The following is an 18,805-nucleotide window of genomic DNA, read 5'->3' as shown; positions in this document are numbered from 1 at the left end:
AAAGGTGTATTGTTGTGCGCCCGGGTGCAAGTGTCTCCAGATGTCAGTCATTCCCATGGCCATTGCAAACCGCCGCAGGTACGTATCCCCCCCCGCCAGGGCCGGTGTGGGGTGTCTATCTAGCTGTGTGTCCATGACTGCGTTGAAGTCTCCCCCTAGGATATTCTCCCCCTCCGGTAGAGTCAGCAGGAAGTCTCCTAATCTAGGGAGGTGTACTGAATGCAGTGCCGGCGGAATGTATACTGATACAAGGTTGAAAAGTGACCCCTCCCATTGCCCATGCACAGCCGCGAAGCAGCCTTGATCATCCGTGTGAGACGATAGAGGCAGGAATCGTGAATTCTTTTTTATTAAAATACCGGACCCTCTAGAACCAGACGTGAAGTCTGAATGAGCCCACATTTTGTAACCCCGTCTATCCAGAGCTTTTCTAGCCCCCCCTATTAGGTGAGTCTCCTGCAGCAAGGCCACGGTAGGTCGCAGTCGCTTAATAGCAGTCAATACCAACCCCCGTTTAACCTTGTCCCCCAAACCTCGAACATTCCAGGACAGTAAGGACAGAGTTGGGCATTGTGTATCGTTGGATTCCAGTCCCTCTAATGGTGTTATGTCGTTAGCCATTGGGAATTAAGGGGTATGAAATGGAGCACTCAGGAGGAACCAGTGGTCCAGACACTGCGCCACCGCACAATGAAGAGCCCAAAGGTGTCACGGGGGCCCCTGTCCGCGTGCATTGAGTCCCGTAACAGTGGGAACAACGTTCATGCCTATATGGGTACAATCTTAGCATAAATATTACAAAGCAATTCCTCTTCTCTGTTCCCGCGCCTAACTGGGTCAGGTGGTCCGATACGTCCCCCGAGTGGTATGGTGTACTACTTGGCCGTACATATGTGTTCCCAACAAACAAATTCGTAACTGTAAAAAAACAACCCGTCCCCCTTTCCCCCCTCCCTGCTTCCCTGCCTAACGGACTTTCAACTGCCCGCCTCCCCAACTGAGCAGAGTGCTTAACCCAACCCACAACCAGAGTACTTGCGTGTAAGGGGGAGAGTGTCTCCCCGAGCAGGCGGCATCCCTGCGTGCCTCAGGTGAGGTCATGCCAGTGTCTTCGTGCAGCAACTGAAACATGAAGGTGATGGTCAGCAGTTGTGGTCAGCGTAGATCCGGGGGGGGGAGGGTCACCCCTCTCCATCCGCCCCTCCTGTTCCGCGGGAGGGAGAGTCCTCTGCCCCCCCACCTCGACCAGATGCTTGCGAACCATGTCTGCTGTCGTCTCTGCGGTCGTGATCTGGTCCGCGGTTCCTGCGTTGCCGGCCCACCGTGTGCCAACCTTCCAGCCAATCCCGGGCAGCCTCGGGGGAGTCAAAAAACCACACCTTTTTGTCCGCAACAACTCTCAATCGTGCTGGGAAGATCATCGAGTACGGTAAGTCCTTCTCCCTCAACGTTCTTTTAACTTCCAGGAACGTTTTCCTTTTCCTAGCCACCTCAGCCGTGTAGTCAGGGAAAAACGCAAGTCTCGAGTTTTGAATCTGAATGGCGGGCGCCACCCTGGCGGCCTGCAGAATGGCATCACGGTCCCTGAAGTTAAATAGTCGTGCTAGTATTGGCCGTGGAGGGCCCCCTGTCTTCGGTTTTCCCCCCGGAACGCGGTGGGCCCTTTCTACCGAAAAGAAGTTTGAGAGTCCCTTTGGCTGAAGTCGGGTTTTTATCAAGTCCTCCACATAGAGGTCCATCGCCCCTGTATCTTCGGATTCCGGCACGCCTAGGATTCGGACGTTGTTGCGTCTGGAGCGACCTTCCTGGTCATCCAGTTTGTCCCTCAGTATTTTGTTGTCAGCTTGAAGTCGCTCCATTGCTGTTTGCAGTTCAGACACGTCCTCCACCAACGATTTGGTGACGACCTCTACTTGCTTGACCCTCTCGTTCATTTTTTGGAGGTCCGCCCGGATCAGGGTGACTTCAGTGGCGGTCGCCCCGACTGTCGCCTGCACCTGGGCCAACGCCGCCAGGACATCCTCAAGCGTGGCCTTCTTAGCCCCATCCGTGTCCGCCGCTTTCCCGGTGTTTTTGCGTTGTTCCTGGGGCGGTGTCTGCTTCTCATACGCGAATTTATCCAGTTTTGCTTGGGTGGAGGTGTTTTTGGGGCCCCTGTTTGACATGGTAATGCACGATGTCGGCAGCGCCCAGACTCACAGCTCACCAGCATTCGCGCCGACCGCGGCCGCACCAGCAAAACACTCCCGCCGCAGGCGCAGCCCGCAGTCCACAGCGAGGGGGCGAAGAGTCCCCCCCTCAGACTTACAGCCGTTAGGGGGCACCTCGGGTATGTATCGCTGAGTGCCGGCAAGGGTTATGCCAATCTGCGCAGGGGCACCGTTTGTGGTCCTAGGAGCAAGGTGGTCGCTTGATCCCCAAATCCTTATGAAGACTGTGTGGTGGTGTGCACCCCACTCTAGGCGGCAGCCGCCGGGAGTTCCTCCACTCCCTCCGGTGTTACTCCCGCGGATTGCGTGCGGGGGGTCGAACACAGTAATGAAGGGGCCCCGCAGGGACCCGTCGCCCCCCACTTGGTATTCCTGGGAACTGGAGCCAGTATAGTCCCGATAGGGGAGTCTCTGTCAGGTGCCGGGGCGCCGCTTGCACAAGGCGCGGAGGAATGGCGGCTGCACCGCCGCTGCCAAAGGTCCAGAATGCGCCCACGACCAGAGCAACTGGCGGTGTATGGCTGTTCCAGGCGTCGCGGGGGTCAGCACTCACCTCGGGGCCCCTGGAGGCACGATTGCGGGCTCTCCGGACCGCGCGTCCGGTGACCGACACTTCCTGCTGCACCCCCGCCGCTCCAGGGCAATTTCCGGCCGGTCACTCTCTCTCCGCGACCCCGCTGCTTCCAGGCTGGCAGTAGGCCCTCCGCACCTCCGGTGTCCGCTCCGCTTACCGAAGCTCGTCTGTGCTGCCACCGATTTCAATTCTGCAGCGTTGGGTGCCGCACGGACTCCGGGTCCGATCCCCTCCCTCCAGCACTGAAAAATTCAGGATTGATGTGACGGATTGTCGTGGGAAGCCGCCGTTACTCGGGAGCCTCTCTACGCTGCGGCCGCCATCGTCGGCTGCTAGCCACGCCCCCACATACCATCTTTTTTGTCAATGTTTCTGTATCTAATTAATTCCTGTTTGACAGGATGTAAGGTTTAGGGCAGCTCTTTATTGGGTCTTATCTCTGATATGCTCACATTGCAATTAAGTTGCAAATTTGATCTATCAGCAGAACCTTGATTCCCTTTAGAACATTAATATTTTAGCTTCTTTCCATGATGAAGTCTCACATCTATTTTCTGAAGCTGTGTACACATTATGACAAAGGTTTCATTAGATTATTTGAAACTTGCTTATAGATTTTGCCCTGATAGCCATCAAGCCCAGCAGCTTTATAATTTCTCATTGATTTTTGACTTTTTGAAGTTCTTCCCTAGGTAAGGTTAGCGTTTGACATCAACTTTTCATCTATGTAGAGTTTCAAGTATAAAGAAGATTGACATTTTGGGGAATTACCTATGCCATCCTAAAGATCTGTCCAATTCTTTGCTGTTTTGGACCCCTGGGCTTTGATCTTTACTGCAGCCTGGGAGTTGCTGAATATGCTCAGCCCCTTCATACTGTTTGTAAAATGACTTGCCCTTGACTGTGCTAATGGCCTACTTGTCAGTGATTCCCCTCCTGGAAATGACTTGCTCAACGGCTGTTACAAGTCAGACTCTTGAAATGGGCCTTCAGGGTCTTTAGACCTGTTGTGTTTGTACGCATATCCACCAAAATTAGTGGAGAAGTGTGGCTCAATGGTTAGAGCGGCAGACCCTGATGCAGAGGTCTAGCCCGGGACCAGGGTTCAATTCCCCGCCTCGGCGGGTCTTGGGCTCAAAAATTCCACGGACATGATAATTCTCGCCTCGGTGCCTATTCCAATCATGGAGTCCCACTCCGCAACTCTGGGCAATAGCTTGCTTAATCTCCACAACAGCCCCCACAATGCTAAGGATGCCTGGCCTCCACCTTGGGGGTGCCCAGGAGTGGAGATCTCACAGGGAAAGCCAGGATGGGTTCCACAGCGGTATTCGTACAAGCACCTTGAGACCCTTGCGGGTGAGTAGTGCACTATACAAGTATCAATTTACATTTACATTACAATTATATAAAAGTACCCACTTCTGTCATGCATTTAAGGAAGCATGGACTGTTTTCGAGTGGTCAGCTGTAGCTCATGAGGGTAAGAGCGGTGGGGTGGTGCGGCCGGGTGGGGAGATTTCGACAAAAGACAGCGAGGGAAAACAAATTATTTATTCAATTTTCCCTTTTGGTGCTCTGTTGAATCCCCCCCAACCCAGCCCCACTGCTCTTACCTGCACAGGCCGCTGCTGCTAGTGGTAACCTGTGCATTACCTGAGGGGTTGTGTATATTCTATGGATATATTGATAGCATATCCGTTTAAATTAGAAACTTCTGTTTACTGATCTGAAATTTGCATATATCCTGTGCCAATCAGTCTCTTCAAGTGCTCCTCCAGCTTTCATGCCATACCTCGTCGAAGCTGTCTAACATTTTACAATTGGCTAGCAGGCATGCCCTACAAAATGTCAATATGCAATATATCACCCTCCCCTAACTCCAACAGTGCTCAACTTTGGTATTTGCTTTCTCTAAAGGAATTCTATCCATGTTCAGTGGGTTGTGATACATACATATACATTCACACTTAAAATCTGGTTACTTTCAACCAGAGCTTGTGAGTTGTTCTTAAATGCGTGGATAAGTTATTCATCCTGTTTTAAACTAACAATGGTAAAGTCCCCCAAATTAATGGATGTATCAACAATTGTATCAGATCTTGTGCTGAGTTTTCAAACCAGAAAACCTAATGCAAAACTAGAATATGGCTTGATAAACTGGCATGTCTGATTGGAACCAAGGCTGTTGAGCATAATTATTGCTACTTGGAATTTCAATTGGCAAACATCTACGATAGACTGGGAGCTCCAGTAAATTGTATCTGGCCCTCTAGAAGCATAAACATGTATAGACCCTTCAGACAGGTCTGATTCTGACCTTTGTGTCCTGTAGCATTTGGTTAAACTAAGGTCTGGGACTTGAGGTATAATGCTTCCTGGAACATAAATCAGATACACCATCAAGGTTGGTCCCTCTTAAGATTTTGGAACTCCATGATTGTTTGCAAATTTGAGGTTGAAAATCATTCACTAGGATACACTTCCTGTGTGGCTGGGGTATTTACCACATGTGGTAAATACCATTACCCCAGGGTGGCGTATTTACTACATGTGGTAAATATCTCCGACTCTGGGTTTTCAACTTGTAAATGGGGCAAAACATGCAGAATCCGTATGTAGCACACCCAATCTGCATGTTTCGCCTTCTATATGTGTCTTTTCCCTGATAAATGTGGGCAGATTTGACCAGTTGGAATATATCAGGGGAGCTCTGTGTGAGGGTTTGATAATTAATACACTACTCATAATTCCAATCCCACTGCGTTCGTTTTTAGTTCTTACCTTGTAATGAACGCCTTTGTATCCAACCACAAGTATTCAACACTCATTAACTAGAGGTGACAAGGTCCAGTGAACTTTATAAGTGACATCTTTTTATTGTAATTGATTTCCCTTTGATTTTTTGTGTAACATTTTAGCATTAATTTGAATGGTAAAACTTTTTACAAACTGTTTTCCGGTGTGTCATCTTTTTCAAATAAATGCCTATTGGTGATTTTTTTTACATTCTCCATAACTTTAGAATCCCTTATCCTGCATGCACCTTGTCTGACGATTGTCTTGCTGCTGTCAAAATACTAAAGGTGAGCAAAGGTTGTTCATTAGAGTATAATGAAAGATTCTTCAGTCCCCCAAGAAATTAGTTTAGCATTTATTGTCTGAATGATCCATAAATATATTTATTAGACTCAGCCATACTGTGATCTGCTTAAAAAATCTTCCAAGAGTTTTTCTTTTTCTAACGGGCAAGCATTTTTCAAGTTATTCTGCTCCCAGTCTAACGTACATGTTTGCCAATTGAAATTACACATGACTAGGTGCCGTTGGCCTTTGTGTATTCCTCCCAGACAGTCTCACATAAGAGGGACTGGGTGTTGGCGGGACGGGCCATCCTGACTTGATGGGAGGGGTGGAGCTGTCACCAGGTCCACTATTACTTCCAAGATACTGCCTCAGCACAGACACAAATAACTTCACACTAGCCAATTGTGCACCCTACATCCTGGGACCAGGACAGGGAGGCAGGACATTTCATTCACATCTGTGGGGGGAAAACTCCAGAAGTTTCTTCCACTTCAAGCTGGCACAAAGTATAAAGCTGGGACCTTCAGACCCACTCTTCAGTACACATCTTGACCTGTGGACAATACAATAGAAGGACTACCCTGCTGCATGAGGACTGCTCTGCTGCTGGAGGCCTCCCTACTGTTTGAGAAGTAAACCAGGACCTGCTCCCTTCATCCCAGGCTACCTGAGTGATTCCAAGGGCTAGTTAGCTGGCTTGCTGTTGTGAGCTACAGGGTCACAAAAAGTTCCAGAGGCCTCTCTGCAACTGCCTGGACATGCAACTGGATCTTTCTAAACCATGCTAGCCTCTGGTGGATGGAGTTCCTGATCCCCAATAGTTGCAACCCAGATCCTGTACCCTTAGAGTGGCATCAGCTGAGCTCCTACAAGAAGAAAGGAGGAATCCTGAAGTTTTGGGCTTTTCTTGCCACCCACGTTGTCCACCAACACGAAGCTCTGGCGAGCCCAACTCTTTGCGCTACAGCGCCGCCCCACAGTGCAAGATCTGCATTTCGTGCTACAGCATCGACAGCTCCAGCAACGACCATTAGTAACGCCCAACAGGATCTTCACGCTACAGCAAGGACCACCTGTGGCATCTGGCCTACTCTTCATGCTACAGTGATGACAATCCGCGATGCTCTCCCTTTTCCTTGGTAACTTTTTTACCTGGACTAGCCTGGTCCCTATATCCGGCCCGTGCTCCATTGCGGTCGGCCCGACCTTGTGACTTTCACTCCGTCTTGTACACCAGATTCCTGCGAGTGGCAATTTGGGCTTTTATGTACTATACTTACCTTGAATATCTGAAATTGCATACCTTGTGTTTTACTGATTGGATTGTTGTAGTTATGTTGTCAAATAATTTATTACATTTCATCCTATGTTTCTAAATTGGTGTGGGATTGTTCTTGCGTTGTATTTTCACTGTATTCCTGTTTGTGTGTGTCATAAATGATTTACACGTTGCCTCTGAGTTAGGCCTAACTGCTTAACCAGAGATTAAGCACAGGTTAATTTAGTGATTTATTGTAGCTCACCCAGACAGGGATTGTAGTTGTTGCTTGAGGATGGCTCACAGGCCCCTCAACTACCAAGACAATTCCTCAAAATATTTATCAATAATATTTAAACAAACTTTTAATATCACTTCTACATGTATCTTAATGTTAGAAAGGCGACCCCGGGGGCGGCAGAAGATGTCTGACTGACCACCCCTAGGTCCACCTCTCCGTCAAGAAGTAGCCGAGCGTTACTGAGAGGCCTCCTGGGTGAGGGCCCTCTCCTAGGATCGCACAGCAGAGTAACCACACACTACAAATGGACACCACACCAGAGGTCGAGTTCGTAAGCTTTATCAGGAAATAAAGGCCGCTGGTTCCCAGCGATATGTACAAGTAGACCGAGGGGTCTGTGAAGTCTCGAAAAGGGGGGTCAGGGAAGCGGGACAGTCTCGGTTGGGGTGTATGAAGGGATACCCTGCGCACAGCTCTCAATCCTCGAGCCGGGGGTTCCGAGAGGTTGAGCCGCGGCAGCGCCAGCCGGCTCTCAAGATGGTTCGGCAAAGGTGGGCCGCGGCAGCGCCAGCAGGCTCTCAAGATGGTTCGGCAAAGGTGGGCCGCGGCAGCGCCAGCAGGCTCTCAAGATGGTTCAGCAAAGGTGGGCCGCGGCAGCGCCAGCAGGCTCTCAAGATGGTTCAGCAAAGGTGGGCCGCGGCAGCGCGAGCCGGCTCTCAAGATGGTTCGGCAAAGGTGGGCCGCGGCAGCGCCAGCAGGCTCTCAAGATGGTTCAGCAAAGGTGGGCCGTGGCAGCGCCAGCAGGCTCTCAAGATGGTTCAGCAAAGGTGGGCCGCGGCAGCGCCAGCAGGCTCTCAAGATGGTTCAGCAAAGGTGGGCCGCGGCAGCGCCAGCAGGCTCTCAAGATGGTTCAGCAAAGGTGGGCCGCGGCAGCGCCAGCCGGCTCTCAAGATGGTTCGGCAAAGGTGGGCCGCGGCAGCGCCAGCAGGCTCTCAAGATGGTTCGGCAAAGGTGGGCCGCGGCAGCGCCAGCAGGCTCTCAAGATGGTTCGGCAAAGGGGGGCCGCGGCAGCGCCAGCAGGCTCTCAAGATGGTTCGGCAAAGGTGGGCCGCGGCAGCGCCAGCAGGCTCTCAAGATGGTTCAGCAAAGGTGGGCCACGGCAGCGCCAGCAGGCTCTCAAGATGGTTCAGCAAAGGTGGGCCGCGGCAGCGCCAGCCGGCTCTCAAGATGGTTCGGCAAAGGTGGGCCGCGGCAGCGCCAGCAGGCTCTCAAGATGGTTCAGCAAAGGTGGGCCGCGGCAGCGCCAGCAGGCTCTCAAGATGGTGCAGCAAAGGTGGGCCGCGGCAGCGCCAACAGGCTCTCAGGGTCTCTTCAGGTTACAGGCAATGAGTTCTTCTGGTGTCGGCCGTGACAGCGTCAACAGGGCTTTCCAGTCCAGGATACAACTCCCGTCCTACTCCGGGGCTGGCCCAGATATAGGACTGGAGTCCTTTGATGTCCGGACCCTCGCGCCTGGGGGTCAGAGGGGCCCGGAAGATGGTGTCCAGACACCCAGCAGGGGGGTGGGGCCAGCACCCAGGGATGCCGGGGGCGATCGATACCAGGCGTCCGGGGACGGTTGGAGGGCCATCGAAACTCCCCTCCTCCGGGATCTGTCGTGTGGCCACTCGACCACCTGGGTAGATCTTGGCGCCTCGATGTCTGGGCTTCGCTGGGCCTGGGCCGGGGCCGGAGCCACGTGGTCGTGACGTGGTGGGCCCAAGATGGAGTCGGGCGCGGCCTCGTGCTTAGGTCATGAGGGGCCCACAATGGGGCCAGGCCGGTAGGGGGGGGTCCGGGATGGTGACCGGACCAGCAATGTTGGGGCGTGCAGGGTCGGGCAAAAGGGCTGCCCGATGCTGGGTGGAGGGCCGATGTCGTCCTGGGCCCGCCGTGCGGGAGGGGTAGGACCACGCCATGAGGCCGGGTCCAACACGCGTCCCCCCAGCTGAAGGCAGGGGAGAGTCACCCATCTTCTTGGGGATTCTCCTCGCCGAGGCGGAAGAATCTGGAGAGGCCGTCAGCATTGGCGTGGTCGTTGCCGGGGCGATGCTCCACAGTGAAGTCCATCCCTTGCAGGGAGATGGACCATCGCAACAGTTTCGAGTTTTCTCCCCGCATCTGCATCAACCACCGCAGGGGCCGGTGGTCGGTCTGGACCCGGAAGTGGGTGCCGAAGAGGTAGGGCCGGAGCTTCTTTAGGGCCCACACGACGGCGAAGGCTTCCCTCTCGATGGTGCTCCAGCGCTGTTCTCTGGCGAGCAGCCGCCGGCTGGTGAAGGCAACGGGAAGGTCGATTCCCTCAGAGTTCACTTGGGAGAGGACCGCCCCAATGCCATGCTCCGAGGCGTCGGTTTGGACCACAAACTCTACGCCGTAGTCGGGGGCCTGGAGCACAGGGGCGGTGCACATGGCGGTCTTTAGGGTCTCGAAGGCTGCTTGGCACTCTGGGGTCCAGCACACCTTCTGGGGTAGCTTCTTGGAGGTCAGTTCTGTGAGGGGCCCCACAATGCTTCCATAGTCTTTGATGAAGCGCTGATAGTATCCTGTGAGCCCCAGGAAGGCTCGGACGGCTGTTTGGGTGATTGGGGGCTCCCAGGCCCGGATGGCGTCAATCTTTGGCTGGAGGGGAGCCACCAGGCCGCTTCCCACCTGGTGTCCCAGATACATCACGGACCCTTGGCCGATCTGGCACTTGCTGGCCTTTATTGTTAGTCCGGCCCGTCGGAGGGCCGACAGGACCTCCCGGAGGTGGGTCAGGTGTGCATCCCAGCGGAGGCTGTACACCGCAATGTCATCTAGGTAGGCGGCGCTGAACTCTTCTAGCCCGGCCAGCACTCTATTCACGAGTCTCTGGAAGGTGGCCGGGGCGTTTTTCATGCCGAAGGGCATCACCTTGAAATGGTAGTGTCCATCAGGGGTCGAGAAGGCTGATCGCTCTTGCGCTCCAGGGGTGAGGCCGATCTGCCAATACCCGGCCGTGAGATCGAAGGTGCTGAGATACTTCGCAGCCCCCAGGCGATCTATCAGTTCATCCGCCCGGGGGATGGGATGGGCGTCGGCCCTGGTGACGGCATTCAGCCCCCGGTAGTCAACACAGAACCGGAGCTCCGGGGGCGTGCCGGGGGCGGCGGCTTTAGGGACCAGGACAACTGGGCTGGCCCACGGACTGTCGGAGGGTTCGACTACCCCCAGCGCTAGCATCTTGGCCACCTTGGACTGGATGCAGGCCCGCACTCGGTCGGGCACTCGGAAGCTCGGTGTCTTACAGGCGGGCTGTCTCCGGTGTCTACATCGTGGACACACCACCGGGTGACTCCGGGGGTGAGGGAAAACAGATCTGCAAACTGCCCCAGCAGCTGCCGGCAGTCATGGTGCTGCTCCGGGGTCGGGGTGGAGGAGAGCATGACCCCTTCGATGGAGCCGTCCTTCTCAGTGGTGCTCATGAGATCTGGCAATGGTTCGGAGTCGTCTTCAGCTCCGTCATCGGTCGCTAATAGCAGACTTAGTTCAGTGCGGGCAAAGTGCGGCTTGAGCCGGTTAGCGTGTAGAACCCGGAGGGGGTTCCTGGGGGACTCCATGTCCACCAGATAGGTGACGGGGCTCTTGCGCTCCACCACTTTGAAGGGCCCCGTCCACTTGTCTTGGAGGGCACAAGGTTCAACCGGGGACATGACCCAGACCTGCTGGCCCGGTTCGAATTCGATGGACGAGGCATTCTGGTCATACCAGCGTTTCATCTCCTCCTGACTGGCTTCAAGGTTGGCTTCGGCAAGTTCCCGGAACTTCCGAGTCTGGTTGCGGAGGGTCAGGATGTACTGGTAGACATCTGGTGGAGCACCTCGGACAGCCGTCTCCCAGCCTTCTTTGACCAGGCTGAGGGGGCCTCGGACCGGGTGCCCATACAATAGTTCGAAGGGGCTGAACCCCAGGGACTTCTGGGGTACTTCGCGATATGCAAACAGGAGGCAAGGCAGCAGAACATCCCATTTGCGTCGTAGCGGCTCCTCTAGGCCCTTGATCATCCCTTTCAGTGTTCGGTTAAACCGCTCCACAAGTCCATTTCCTTGGGGGTGATACGGGGTGGTGAACTTATATGTGACCCCGCACTGTTGCCACAGGGATCGCATATATTTGGAAATAAAGTTTGTGCCCCGATCACTCACGACTTCTCGGGGGAAGCCGACTCTGGAGAAGATCCCCATTAGGGCTCGGCCTACTACTGGGGCCGTGATGGTTCGGAGGGGGATGGCTTCCGGATAGCGGGTGGCATGGTCCACCAGCACGAGGATGAAGCGGTGCCCTTGAGGGGTGCGGGGGTCCAGGGGCCCCACGATGTCTATCCCCACTCGCTCGAAGGGGGTGGTGACCACGGGAAACGGCTGGAGCGGGGCTTTGACTTTCCCCCCGCTCTTCCCGCTGGCTTGACAGGTCGGGCAGGATCTGCAGTGATTGTGCACATCGTTGCGCATTTTCGGCCAGTAGAAATGAGTCACCAGGCGGCTGTAAGTTTTGTCCTGCCCCAGGTGCCCGGCGAGGGGCACATCATGTGCTAAGTTCAAGAGGAAGTCTCGAAATCGGAGGGGAACAACCAGCACCCGGCTGGCCCCTAGTTCGGCAATCTTCTGCTCACTGTAGAGAAGGTCGTTGTCCCAATAGACCCAGTGGGACCCCGCAGGGTCTCCAGCGGCTTGAGTGGCGGCTTGCCGTCGAATTCCCTCGAGGGAGGGACAGGTGCTCTGTTCTTGTCGGAATTGTTCGCGGGTGGGGCCACCTTCTTGGCGCCACTGAGCTAGTTCCGGCAGGTGGCCGAGCTCGGTGATTTCCTCATGGCTGGGCCCCTGGGGGCCGGGTTCAGGGTCGGTGTCCTCGGGGACGGCGGGCGGTGGAGGTGCGGGCCACTCCGGCTCCTCGATCGGGGCTTCCTCCGTTGGGGGGGAGGCCCGGGCAGACATGGAGCGGGTGGTCGCACAAACCCACTCGGGAAGGCCTAGCATCCCCAGATGTTCTCTCCGCTCTACGCCGGCCCAGAGGGAACTTTCCAGGTCGTTCCCGAGGAGGCAGTCCACGGGGGCATCGTCTCGGACAGTCACTTTCAGCATGCCCGACACCCCTCCCCACTCGAAGGGGATGCGGGCCATCTGGCACAAACTTTCAGAGTTGTCCGCCGACCGCACTGGGCACAAGACGTTGGGGAGAATTTGTTCGGGGGTCACCAAGTGGCAGCGGACCGCCGTCACGCTGGCTCCAGTATCCCGGAGGGCTTCGGCCCGGCGTCCATTGATGGTGACCCATTGGCGGTATTTCTGGGTGTTACCTGGGATCGGGTCTCGGGGGATCATGTCTCGATCACCCAGGCAGGCTAAGATCATGGCTGCGGGCTCCCACTCGGGCTGCTCGGTATTGTCGCCCTCTTCTTCGCCTCCCTCTGCACTCAGGGCGGCGGCCGCGATCTGGAGGCTCGGGGGACCGGTGGTGCCGGGTCGCTGGTTCATCGGGCAGAGAGGGTCGTTCGCATAATGGCCCTGTCGCTGGCATCTGTGGCACGTAACATTCGGGCGGGGCCTGGGTCTTGCTGGGGGGCCCCCCCTCCAACCCAGGGATGGCGACGGGGAGGTAGGGGATGGCCCCGTGGGGGTGTCTCGGCCCCTGCTCTGGCCGCCTCAGCCGCCTCGTGGTCGGTGGTTCCCCGGGGATCCCCGGCCGTAGTCTCCCATCGGACTCCGGGGAACTCGGTTGCTCACCCATCTATCCGCCTCGACAGCGAGTTTTCGTGGCTCTGTCAATTTGCTGTCGAGGAGGTGCTGCCGGAGTTCGACGAAGCAATTATTGGAAAGATGCTCCCATAGGATGAGGTCGACCAACTGCTGGCAGGTAGTGACCTGGCAGCCTCTGATCCACCCTTCGAAGGCTCTGCTGTAAAAGTTCACGTACTCCACCCAAGTGGTACCGGGGATTTTTTTACAGTCTCGAAATCGCTGCCGGTACATTTCGGGGGTGAGTCCGTAGCGAGTGAGGAGGGCGGTCTTCATGTGTTCGTACGAGGTCATCTCGGCGTCGGGGAGCTCTAGCAGGGCGTCTCTCCCCTCGTTGATGAACTTTCCCCATAAGCCGGCGCCCCAGTCTTTGAGGGGTACTCGATGGGCGGTCATGGCGACCTCGTAGGCTTTGAACCACTGTTGTATGTCGTCGTTCTTATAGTATTCTTTGACGACCTCCTTGGGTATGTGCACCTTCGTGTCCACCGGCGGGGGTGAGGTCTTACCCCCGGCGGTGCCGGTTTCTGTTGTCTTGGCCTTGATTTCCAGTTCTTTGAGACCGCGCTCATGCTCGAGCATGAGTTTCTTTTCTTCGAGGTCTCGTTGTCTTCGCCTTTCCTCTAGGTCTCCTTCTAGCCGTAGTTGCTCGAGGGCTAATTTCCTTTCTGCCAGCAGTATCTCTCCTTCTTGTCGGAGTCGGGCGAGCTCCAACTCGTGGAGCCGGTTCCTCTCTTGTTCTCGGGCGTCTCCGTGGGGGAGGCCCGTGTCCAGGTTTGCGGGTCTTTCCCCCGCTGGGTTCGCGTCGGTCTCCGGGCGCCCGTTTGGGTCCGGGTTATCTTCATTCTGGGGCGGCGCGTTATCGGCGTCCGCCCAGGCTTGCAGGGCTGATTTAAAGTCCTCTTTGGTGTTGAGGCCCGTGGTAGAGATGCCTAGGTCCTTGCAGAATTGTTTTAATTCCTTGTGGCTGTAATCTTCCATCTTTTCTTTCTGGAATTCCGCCGTCGGTCTGGTTTCCTGAGTAGTCATGGTCGCGGTGTGTTTTTCTAGGTAGTGAGCGAATTACTCTCTGTACGATCTGCGTCGGCTCGGATCCCGTCGCCTGCCACCAATGTTAGAAAGGCGACCCCGGGGGCGGCAGAAGATGTCTGACTGACCACCCCTAGGTCCACCTCTCCGTCAAGAAGTAGCCGAGCGTTACTGAGAGGCCTCCTGGGTGAGGGCCCTCTCCTAGGATCGCACAGCAGAGTAACAACACACTACAAATAAACACCACACCAGAGGTCGAGTTCGTAAGCTTTATCAGGAAATAAAGGCCGCTGGTTCCCAGCGATATGTACAAGTAGACCGAGGGGTCTGTAAAATCTCGAAAAGGGGGGTCAGGGAAGCGGGACAGTCTCGGTTGGGGTGTATGAAGGGATACCCTGCGCACAGCTCTCAATCCTCGAGCCGGGGGTTCCGCGAGGTTGAGCCGCGGCAGCGCCAGCCGGCTCTCAAGATGGTTCGGCAAAGGTGGGCCGCGGCAGCGCCAGCAGGCTCTCAAGATGGTTCGGCAAAGGGGGGCCGCGGCAGCGCCAGCAGGCTCTCAAGATGGTTCAGCAAAGGTGGGCCGCGGCAGCGCCAGCAGGCTCTCAAGATGGTTCAGCAAAGGTGGGCCGCGGCAGCGCCAGCAGGCTCTCAAGATGGTTCAGCAAAGGTGGGCCGCGGCAGCGCCAGCCGGCTCTCAAGATGGTTCGGCAAAGGTGGGCCGCGGCAGCGCCAGCAGGCTCTCAAGATGGTTCAGCAAAGGTGGGCCGTGGCAGCGCCAGCAGGCTCTCAAGATGGTGCAGCAAAGGTGGGCCGCGGCAGCGCCAGCAGGCTCTCAAGATGGTTCGGCAAAGGGGGGCCGCGGCAGCGCCAGCAGGCTCTCAAGATGGTTCGGCAAAGGTGGGCCGCGGCAGCGCCAGCAGGCTCTCAAGATGGTTCAGCAAAGGTGGGCCACGGCAGCGCCAGCAGGCTCTCAAGATGGTTCAGCAAAGGTGGGCCGCGGCAGCGCCAGCCGGCTCTCAAGATGGTTCGGCAAAGGTGGGCCGCGGCAGCGCCAGCAGGCTCTCAAGATGGTTCAGCAAAGGTGGGCCGCGGCAGCGCCAGCAGGCTCTCAAGATGGTGCAGCAAAGGTGGGCCGCGGCAGCGCCAACAGGCTCTCAGGGTCTCTTCAGGTTACAGGCAATGAGTTCTTCTGGTGTCGGCCGTGACAGCGTCAACAGGGCTTTCCAGTCCAGGATACAACTCCCGTCCTACTCCGGGGCTGGCCCAGATATAGGACTGGAGTCCTTTGATGTCCGGACCCTCGCGCCTGGGGGTCAGAGGGGCCCGGAAGATGGTGTCCAGACACCCAGCAGGGGGGTGGGGCCAGCACCCAGGGATGCCGGGGGCGATCGATACCAGGCGTCTGGGGACGGTTGGAGGGCCATCGAAACTCCCCTCCTCCGGGATCTGTCGTGTGGCCACTCGACCACCTGGGTAGATCTTGGCGCCTCGATGTCTGGGCTTCGCTGGGCCTGGGCCGGGGCCGGAGCCACGTGGTCGTGACGTGGTGGGCCCAAGATGGAGTCGGGCGCGGCCTCGTGCTTAGGTCATGAGGGGCCCACAATGGGGCCAGGCCGGTAGGGGGGGGTCCGGGATGGTGACCGGACCAGCAATGTTGGGGCGTGCAGGGTCGGGCAAAAGGGCTGCCCGATGCTGGGTGGAGGGCCGATGTCGTCCTGGGCCCGCCGTGCGGGAGGGGTAGGACCACGCCATGAGGCCGGGTCCAACACGCGTCCCCCCAGCTGAAGGCAGGGGAGAGTCACCCATCTTCTTGGGGATTCTCCTCGCCGAGGCGGAAGAATCTGGAGAGGCCGTCAGCATTGGCGTGGTCGTTGCCGGGGCGATGCTCCACAGTGAAGTCCATCCCTTGCAGGGAGATGGACCATCGCAACAGTTTCGAGTTTTCTCCCCGCATCTGCATCAACCACCGCAGGGGCCGGTGGTCGGTCTGGACCCGGAAGTGGGTGCCGAAGAGGTAGGGCCGGAGCTTCTTTAGGGCCCACACGACGGCGAAGGCTTCCCTCTCGATGGTGCTCCAGCGCTGTTCTCTGGCGAGCAGCCGCCGGCTGGTGAAGGCAACGGGAAGGTCGATTCCCTCAGAGTTCACTTGGGAGAGGACCGCCCCAATGCCATGCTCCGAGGCGTCGGTTTGGACCACAAACTCTACGCCGTAGTCGGGGGCCTGGAGCACAGGGGCGGTGCACATGGCGGTCTTTAGGGTCTCGAAGGCTGCTTGGCACTCTGGGGTCCAGCACACCTTCTGGGGTAGCTTCTTGGAGGTCAGTTCTGTGAGGGGCCCCACAATGCTTCCATAGTCTTTGATGAAGCGCTGATAGTATCCTGTGAGCCCCAGGAAGGCTCGGACGGCTGTTTGGGTGATTGGGGGCTCCCAGGCCCGGATGGCGTCAATCTTTGGCTGGAGGGGAGCCACCAGGCCGCTTCCCACCTGGTGTCCCAGATACATCACGGACCCTTGGCCGATCTGGCACTTGCTGGCCTTTATTGTTAGTCCGGCCCGTCGGAGGGCCGACAGGACCTCCCGGAGGTGGGTCAGGTGTGCATCCCAGCGGAGGCTGTACACCGCAATGTCATCTAGGTAGGCGGCGCTAAACTCTTCTAGCCCGGCCAGCACTCTATTCACGAGTCTCTGGAAGGTGGCCGGGGCGTTTTTCATGCCGAAGGGCATCACCTTGAAATGGTAGTGTCCATCAGGGGTCGAGAAGGCTGATCGCTCTTGCGCTCCAGGGGTGAGGCCGATCTGCCAATACCCGGCCGTGAGATCGAAGGTGCTGAGATACTTCGCAGCCCCCAGGCGATCTATCAGTTCATCCGCCCGGGGGATGGGATGGGCGTCGGCCCTGGTGACGGCATTCAGCCCCCGGTAGTCAACACAGAACAGGAGCTCCGGGGGCGTGCCGGGGGCGGCGGCTTTAGGGACCAGGACAACTGGGCTGGCCCACGGACTGTCGGAGGGTTCGACTACCCCCAGCGCTAGCATCTTGGCCACCTCGGACTGGATGCAGGCCCGCACTCGGTCGGGCACTCGGAAGCTCGGTGTCTTACAGGCGGGCTGTCTCCGGTGTCTACATCGTGGACACACCACCGGGTGACTCCGGGGGTGAGGGAAAACAGATCTGCAAACTGCCCCAGCAGCTGCCGGCAGTCATGGTGCTGCTCCGGGGTCGGGGTGGAGGAGAGCATGACCCCTTCGATGGAGCCGTCCTTCTCAGTGGTGCTCATGAGATCTGGCAATGGTTCGGAGTCGTCTTCAGCTCCGTCATCGGTCGCTAATAGCAGACTTAGTTCAGTGCGGGCAAAGTGCGGCTTGAGCCGGTTAGCGTGTAGAACCCGGAGGGGGTTCCTGGGGGACTCCATGTCCACCAGATAGGTGACGGGGCTCTTGCGCTCCACCACTTTGAAGGGCCCCGTCCACTTGTCTTGGAGGGCACAAGGTTCAACCGGGGACATGACCCAGACCTGCTGGCCCGGTTCGAATTCGATGGACGAGGCATTCTGGTCATACCAGCGTTTCATCTCCTCCTGACTGGCTTCAAGGTTGGCTTCGGCAAGTTCCCGGAACTTCCGAGTCTGGTTGCGGAGGGTCAGGATGTACTGGTAGACATCTGGTGGAGCACCTCGGACAGCCGTCTCCCAGCCTTCTTTGACCAGGCTGAGGGGGCCTCGGACCGGGTGCCCATACAATAGTTCGAAGGGGCTGAACCCCAGGGACTTCTGGGGTACTTCGCGATATGCAAACAGGAGGCAAGGCAGCAGAACATCCCATTTGCGTCGTAGCGGCTCCTCTAGGCCCTTGATCATCCCTTTCAGTGTTCGGTTAAACCGCTCCACAAGTCCATTTCCTTGGGGGTGATACGGGGTGGTGAACTTATATGTGACCCCGCACTGTTGCCACAGGGATCGCATATATTTGGAAATAAAGTTTGTGCCCCGATCACTCACGACTTCTCGGGGGAAGCCGACTCTGGAGAAGATCCCCATTAGGGCTCGGCCTACTACTGGGGCCGTGATGGTTCGGAGGGGGATGGCTTCCGGATAGCGGGTGGCATGGTCCACCAGCACGAGGATGAAGCGGTGCCCTTGAGGGGTGCGGGGGTCCAGGGGCCCCACGATGTCTATCCCCACTCGCTCGAAGGGGGTGGTGACCACGGGAAACGGCTGGAGCGGGGCTTTGACTTTCCCCCCGCTCTTCCCGCTGGCTTGACAGGTCGGGCAGGATCTGCAGTGATTGTGCACATCGTTGCGCATTTTCGGCCAGTAGAAATGAGTCACCAGGCGGCTGTAAGTTTTGTCCTGCCCCAGGTGCCCGGCGAGGGGCACATCATGTGCTAAGTTCAAGAGGAAGTCTCGAAATCGGAGGGGAACAACCAGCACCCGGCTGGCCCCTAGTTCGGCAATCTTCTGCTCACTGTAGAGAAGGTCGTTGTCCCAATAGACCCAGTGGGACCCCGCAGGGTCTCCAGCGGCTTCAGTGGCGGCTTGCCGTCGAATTCCCTCGAGGGAGGGACAGGTGCTCTGTTCTTGTCGGAATTGTTCGCGGGTGGGGCCACCTTC

This window comes from Lissotriton helveticus, chromosome 4_1 (assembly GCF_964261635.1).
Source record: "Lissotriton helveticus chromosome 4_1, aLisHel1.1, whole genome shotgun sequence".
Taxonomy (NCBI): Eukaryota; Metazoa; Chordata; class Amphibia; order Caudata; family Salamandridae; genus Lissotriton; species Lissotriton helveticus.
This window is presented reverse-complemented; position numbering follows the sequence as displayed.